The sequence below is a fragment of the Anneissia japonica genome, unplaced genomic scaffold (genome assembly GCF_011630105.1).
Source record: "Anneissia japonica isolate Jap-2015-1 unplaced genomic scaffold, ASM1163010v1 scaffold5148_len95523_cov101, whole genome shotgun sequence".
NCBI lineage: Eukaryota > Metazoa > Echinodermata > Crinoidea > Comatulida > Comatulidae > Anneissia > Anneissia japonica.
The window spans coordinates 69,046-77,164 of NW_022684332.1; the positions used below are offsets into that span (position 1 = coordinate 69,046).

The 8,119-nt window shown below is 34.5% G+C and overlaps 1 long non-coding RNA gene across 1 annotated transcript; it reads right to left on the minus strand.

Annotated features, from left to right (window-relative positions):
• Positions 1 to 3,217: 3,217 nt before the first annotated feature.
• On the minus strand, positions 3,218 to 5,395 carry LOC117104796. Its single transcript, XR_004444823.1, has 3 exons — positions 5,332 to 5,395; positions 4,066 to 4,285; positions 3,218 to 3,718 (listed from the first exon to the last, which is right to left on the minus strand). It is a non-coding gene; the product is annotated as an uncharacterized LOC117104796 (long non-coding RNA).
• Between the last annotated feature and the right edge of the window lie 2,724 nt (positions 5,396 to 8,119).

An 8,119-nucleotide genomic window follows, 5' to 3' on the forward strand; every position in this document is an offset into this window, starting at 1 on the left:
GTACAACGTTGAAACATAGAGTCAAGTTTTGTTAAATATTCAGCCTTTGCACTGGGTGGTCTATATATTGTACCTATTAATAAAGGTTTGGAATGGGGTAAGTTAAGTTCAACCCAAAGTGCTTCAATTCCATCTTCACTAAAAATGTTAATTTCTTTAAAAAGCAGATTATTTTTAATGTAAAGTAAAATACCACCACCAATTTGGGAATTAGGTCTATTAATTCTACAAATTTCGTAACCATCAATAAAAACTTCATTATTGTCAATATTACCATTAAGCCACGTCTCAGTTAAACAAAGAATACCAACATTTATATCATGTAATAAAATTCTTACATTATCAACTTTATTTCTTAAACACTGTATATTAAGATGAGCAATTTTAAAACCTTTTTTGGAGAGCACACTAAATTCTTCTTGTTCATAATTATTAAAGGGGAGTTCAGAGACAGCAAGATTAAAAAAACAATTATAACACCACCAATTTCTTAATTTATCCAATGCATTCGCATTAACACAGTCGTAATGAAAAGATAATGTACACATTTTACAATTTACATAGGAATGATAGGAATTGATATTCTTTGTGCACTGACCACATTTACTTGCAGCTTTATTTGAGATATTAGAAGGAATAACATTGTTGTCTTCATTTGAAGAATGCGTTTGAAACTGACTATTAGTATTAAGAGTTCTAGTACATGAGTTTGTATTTTCTTCTTCTCTGAGAAAGGAAACATGATCATGAGAGTGGTCATTTAGAGGATATTCGGCGACATCTTCTTGGCCGAATCTTCATCCATAATTTTCAACAGACTCCTGACAGTATTTGGCTTTGTGACCAAATGAGTTACACTTCCAACAGAGTATTGCTTTACCATGGCGGCAAACATGACGCGTATGTCCCGTTTCCCCACAGAAATAACAGTGTTCATTTATACTTGAAGACTGTCCTTGTCTTTGTTGACTTTTGTTTTGAGCAAGAATTGGCAAGATTCTATTTATACTTATGATCAGAGCAGTTGTTCCATATTTATTTAGGTGGAGACCATGTGTAGTAAGTTTTGACGGATCTATATAGTCATTTGGTGAAAATGTCATACTATGGTTTATCAGTCTGTCACAGTATTCAGAATGAAGCATTTCATTACACTCACTAACCCTTCTGTTTAGTCTCTCGTCATCAAGTCGTGGAATTATACCAGAGATATATACCTTGCCGTTAATTCTGGGTGCAGTCTATGATATAAGGTGGTCAAAATCATTGCGCATCTGAAGCAATTTGAAGTTTTCACTGCTGCAGTCATTTGTCCCAGCATGGATGACTACATTTTCAACATTGCTCAGATCAATTTTGTTTAGTGTATCACATACCTGTTGAACAGTTGCTCCTCTTAGTGTGCGAACTGCAGTGTCACACAGACCCTTTACCTTTATGTGTTTTAGCATTGAGTCTCCAATTATTAAATTTTTGTTCATAATCTTTGTTTCAATTGGCTTTGGTTTATTTTCAGCTCTACAAACATCATTAGTTGGATTTTTTCTTTGTACTTGTGTTACCTTGTTACCTATACTTTCTTTAGCATCCAAAACCTTAAAAGTGTTATGCGAATCAGATTTCGGCTGAGGATCATCCAAAACTTTGTACAGGTTATGTGATTCAAACTGTGGTTGTTGATGATCGTAATACATTGGGGAAAGTGTTTTCTTGCTGCGGTCTTGAGAATTTTGATATTTTCCTTCATTTAGTGCTGCTTTAAGGCTCCTTAGCTCTGTTTCTAATAAAGCATTTCTGTCAACTAGTTCATTGAAAGCTGATGTGAGGTGTACAAAGCTAGACTGAACTTCTCGGTATTCACTAAGCTGCTTCCTTAAATCATTTATTCTGTCTTTATTACTCTTAATTTTTTTCTGTAATGTCGGTGTCTGGTCCCATGATTCAGGAGTTTGAGTTTCATTATCGTATGATCTTATTTCATCTGTTTGAGGCGATGCACAAGCAGTTTGAACTGAAGAAGGTGTTTTGAAGAAAAGATTTCCTTTTACTTCCCTGATTGTACCACACCCTTGTGATGTTGAGGTTATTGGTGAGGGTATTGAAACTGAGTCAGGAGATGTGCGAGGAGAAATTTCATCATCTTGAAATCCATAAAAGGTGGATCCATCATTACTGTTGAAGATTTTGTTGGCTAGCTGAGTCAAACCTAAATTTACCATGATTGCCTGAGGCTATAATCTCCTTTGTAGACAGAAGCATGAAGAACAAAGGCCTAGCTTGTTTAGGCTTATCTATAATGTATACACCAGATAAACAGTCTTAAAAATGTGTCAATTGGTAGCTTGGTTCCCCTGGCTTGAAATTGAAATGCTAGCTTGAATTTAGATTATCAAGCCTAGCTTTATACACAAAATTCTAGAAAAAATCAAACCTTTTTCTATGAGAGTCCATATTCTATCAATTCAGTAGAAGATCCTCTTCTCTGTCATACAAGTTTCAGTTTCCTTAATTGCGACATTTCAGGAAATATACCAATTTTTAATCTCAGCATGCTAAGAGCTCCTTCCTGAATCAAATATCATGATTCATCTGCCATGATGTGATGTGCAGCCTGAGAGTCACCTTAAAGGACTTGTGAAATATAGCTGGAATATGACGTTTTAGGATCATCATTACCTAATAAAAAGATGTGCCAAATTTGGAATCTGAAAAATGTCGGCTTCATTAGGTAATTTAAGGATTTGTATGTCCTTACTGCAAACCTGCCAGAAATTAATGAGGTAAACAAATCAAATATATATATATATATTAATCATTCTCAAATTACAATAAACACAAATACTGTACATAAATTTTTTATTGGAGTACTGTACTATTTATATATATCTTGTCTTGTCAATTGCTGGATCTTGTCTTGTCGTCAGTTATTGCTGATGATAAGAAGAGGGCATATTATTCCATTTATTCCCAAAGCATTATTGTTTTTCAGTATTTTTCAATTTATATAAAGCATATGTATACAATATAGTAAAAATTGTTTAGACCTATATACTTTTGTGTGTAATGCCAAAAGCGTGTCCATGCTTTACAGAAATTGCCATTATTGACCAATATTTGAATGAAAGGGGAAAACACCACTTAACTATTTCTCCAAGCTTTAATAATTTCATGTAAATTTCTTTAGCAAATTATCTGAAAAAAAAATATTTTTTTCTCATTCATTCATTTATTTATTCAGCCAAAAGTTTACAGTTAACAAACAGGGAAACATTAACAAACATTGGCCAGGATAGCCCAAGAAAACCAATAGCAGGTTTATTTCCATTGGGGTCCTGCATTAACATTACTGTATTAGATTGTACCGTCATGTTGCATACAGGCGATTCATATGTTGGATCTGGCACAAGCTTGGCTGAAACAACCGAAGAGTAATACCAGCATGTGCAGTTCTTACAATATGGAAGCCATTTCCTTCCGATACTTGCACTTGAATTCCTAATTTTAACATTACTGCATAACCTACATTAAACTTCTGTTTCATTTGAATCTTGACTTTCTTTCCCTAACCAGTGTAGCCTTATCAGTCCAAATAAAGTACTTTTTTATTTGTTCAGGAATGACGTCATGATTTTCTTTTGCATTGTCAAGTGCATCCTTAAGCGTTTTGATCTCATACCGACTCTCAAAGGAAGAGCATCAAATAATTCCTCAACATAACCTACAAAAAAGAAAAGAAGTACACATCATTATTGAAAAAAATATATATGGATCCCGTATCAATTATTTAAATTGTTTCCTTTATGATCAAATAAATATTTAGTTTTAATACAGTATTTACAGTTCACATGAGAATGCTGAGAGTATTCATTAATTTTTTAAAGTTAAGTAGTAGTTGGATAACCCCTAAGAAGAGGAACCAAAACAACACACACACACCCACACACACAATTTAAATTGCTGGCTATATCATCTTCCTCAAAATAAAGACTACATTTCTACATCCCAAAATAAACATCTATTCTAATGGTCTTATTGGTTCTTTGTTATGGTAAGCAACAAACATACCTAATGTGGATTCTTCATTTACAGCTTTTAATACAGATTGTTGTTTTTTCTACAATGTTAGGAAACAAACTGCCAATTTTGCTTCTCCTTCTCTGGCTAATATGCCTGGTGTTGTTCCTTTTGGTTGACCATTATCTTCTATAACAATGTCAGTAACAACTCCCCTAACACCTTTCTCTTCATTTGCATCTGCATTTGGTAAGGTCTTCTAGTACAGTACCTAGCAAGTAAAAGAAATAATAAAAATCTAAATGCCAGACCAGCACAAACTATAGTTTAAATTAGGCTAGCCTAAGACAGACTTTTTCAAGTTAGTAAAAAGCATTTCTGTAACAACTCGTTATATCGTCATTGCGGACTTATAAAATCCGCATACGCCTAAAAAATAAAAGAATAATAAAATAAATATTAAAAGCATACATTTAGAGTCCGTACTGAGCCCAAAAAATCCTCAATGAAAATATAACGTGTTAAACCCAGTCTTCAAATATCCGTAGTAAGTTAAATGCAAAATTTCCAAAGCACCTAATAATTTGTCTTGAGTGCAAGCAATTATGGGTACAGGAAAATAATAATTGTGGATTCTAAATAACAGGCCATTTTTTTTCTTAGTCTTTGCAATAACTGTTTCAGTCTGACAAAATGAGTTGTCTAGAGACAATGTAACCAAAGTTTTTGATGGAAAATTAAATTGTTCTGGAATTTAGACCTATTATTTATGGGTATTATACACATAAATAATAGATAGGCCTATGATACATTTCTGCAGCAGGCCCTAGTACTAGTAGTATTTTTTCTATTTCCATGCATCCGTAATAATTAGGAAAAATTTCTATATAACTACTGAAATTCAGTATTATTTGATTAGTCTGCTAAGTACAGCTATCTCGATAATGATATAAAGAATGTTAGGGTTGGCAACAGGACTAGTTATATAGTTAGCTTTGCAACACCCCTAGCCTATCCGGCCCACAGCAGCAGCACTGCAGTAATAGTAGGACTAGGTAGGAACACTACCATGCCCATGGCATTATCTACAGTATATTAAATTGTACTGCCTCTTCTTAAAATGAACAAGGTCTAGCCTAGGTCAAGCCCTAACTAAATAGGCTAGGCTAGTACATTGCAGCATGGAGGAAATATACTTTATATATTTCCTCCACGATTGATGAATTGATAGGCCTAAAAATCGAAGGCATACATAATTATGTAGCCTAGGCCTAGCTAGTACAGCACTAGCCTAGGCTAGGCCAGTTCTCAACTTACCTCCTTTTTCCTTCCTTTTGATAAGCCCCATGCACAATCTTGGGTGGAAGTGTTTGTTGTTGAATTAAAATACTATAGGCACTGCATTCGTTTTTAGCTTCCTTAAATATTTTTCCTTGTATTCAAAAGACGATAAATAATCTAGGTCTCTCGGCGTCTGGCAGTCGACATTGTAAAATACTCGATCACGACATCGTGAATGAATGAAGTGCTGTGTTGAGTGGGCTTCCAAGCAGCCTACGATTTCTTCACCAATTTTTACTTCGGAAAACTTAGGAAACTTAAATGTTGTGGTCTTTAGATTATGCTTACATCCAAAGGCAATGTAATATGGCAGGTCTGTAGGAGTTTCAGCAATACTCTTTGTTTTGGTAAACGTCTTTTCTCACAGAGAGACGAACAACGAACTTCAGCCGTGTTTTGTGTATGCCGCGTCCAGTGTCAATGTGCTTGAATTTGTTTACGTTTTGGTTCGGCACAAGTGACGTCACACCTAATTAGCATATTGTTTACTATGAATATCTGAACCGACAGAGCGATGCTATAATATAGTCTCTTTTAATTGCCCTAAAATAGCATAAAAAGCGCGATTTTTTAAAAATAAAGAGATTCAACGTATTACTAACAATTTAATTTATCTATATATATTGTTCTGGCTATATTTCACAAGTCCTTTAACAGACTACGTTATTTAAACTTGCACAAAACACCTCATTTAAACTTATCACAGAACAAACATTTCAAAATACATCAACTACTTCATGTGATGGAATTTGGTGTTATATAATCATTTGTTTTATTTACATGGCAATTCACTTAACATATTTATATATATTTTACAGTATTTTCAAGCCTTGAAACTTTTTTAACAACATTTAAATCTATCCTGAACAACTTTGTTTCCCGACTTCATCTGAACTGGATCAAAAAGTACTAAGAAGTTTCAAAAGCTCAAGATTGTCAAAATCGGTAAGTTAATAGATTCTAAAAACCAAATGTTCGGGCGAGACTTTTTTATACCTTGTTTATTGAACCCGCTTACTGCAAATATTGATATTTTTAAAATAAAAATAAAATTTTATTTTTCCGCAATTAGCGCACCCACCACCACCACAAAGAAAAGGAAATTGCAGTAAAAAATTAGTTTAAAAAAATTTTAATTATGCCCTCCACTGCCTTGAAATCTCCGAAGATATACATATTTATATAAATTTGAAATATTTAACCATCCTAATTTACATTCACCAATAAAATTGTATATTTATTTTCTCCTCCGTCTGGATGTTTTAGGCAGACTGTTTGCTGAATAAAAAAACTAAATCTTATCTTTATTTTTATTCTGCCCTCCTCCGATGGTCTTTAGAAGAATAAGTACGCGAAACAAGGTATAAAGGAAGTCTCGCCTTAGCTACTGATGAAATAATATCCATGTAACATAACAATGTTTATGATTACTGTGTGGATCTAAGCACTACATTGTTACTTTATTATTTGTAAAACCCAATCTCTTTAGCTTCTATAAATATATATTGAATTATAGGATGATACTCTTATTAATAGTACTCAACACATCCTTAATAAAAAATCATATTTAAGACAATCAAAGTGTTTAATACTGTAAAAGGCATTCGTACTTCTGTTACTATGATTCATGGTGAAACTATGACGGTTCTTATTGATACACTCTTGCATCACCCAATCAATTTGAGGATATTCATAATTTGTAAAAACGTTAAATATGTGATTGTGTGCCTAAATAAATAAATAATAATAATAATAATAATTCCCAATGCGATCAAAATGATGGAATATTCTTACTTTCCAAGGAGCTGGAGAAATTGAATTGTATAGTTATTAAGGGACATTAAGAAATTTTGATTTCATTTACCACTATTTGTACTTGCAATTGACAATATTGCTTTCTCTACAAAATAAATAAAATGATTGATGTGTCAAAATGAAATAACCCTTTTGTTTAATCATTGCAGTGAAAATATTTTGTACTATACGTACAATTGAAAAGTTTTATTTTCAGACAAGGAGTAATTTGTTGAAATGTACACCTAGTTCATGGTCATCGACTCAGCCAATGTTCAAAGTTAGAAGCCAAGTCAGAAATGTGTGGCCTCCATATTTGTTCTCTCTGGGCCATGTCAGCTAATCCATACAGGCTCCCATATGGGCAAACCAATATGCCATCCATATGAGCCAGAAAATATGGGCCTCACATATGGGACACCTATATACCACCCATGTGCAGTTGCAATGGGTACCATGTTTATCCCACATGGGGCTTTGGTGGAGAATACGAGGGGCCCCATATGGGCAGATCCATATTACATCCATATGGGCCAGAAAATAATGGGCCCCATATACCATCCGTGTGCAATTGCATATGGGTACCATGTGAGAATCCCGTATGCCACCCATGTACAAATGCATATGGGTACCATGGTGGCCCCATATGGGTTCTCTGAAAGACGTGGGCCCCACATGGGGCTTGGTGCAGATCATACCCATGGGTTGCGAAATATAGGTTCTATATGGGCCCCAAATGGGTTATACCTGGGCTATGGGCTAAACCACATGGGCCCCACATGGGGCTTGGGTGCAGAATCTGGAGGTTTCCTCAAGGATAGCCCATATGTTACCCATATGGATTGGGAAAATATAGGTCCCATATGGGAAACCCATATACCACCCATGTAAAAACGCATGTGGTTTCCATATGGGCCCCAAATGGGTTATATCTGGGCTATGGGCTAAATCAGATGGGCCCCACATGGAT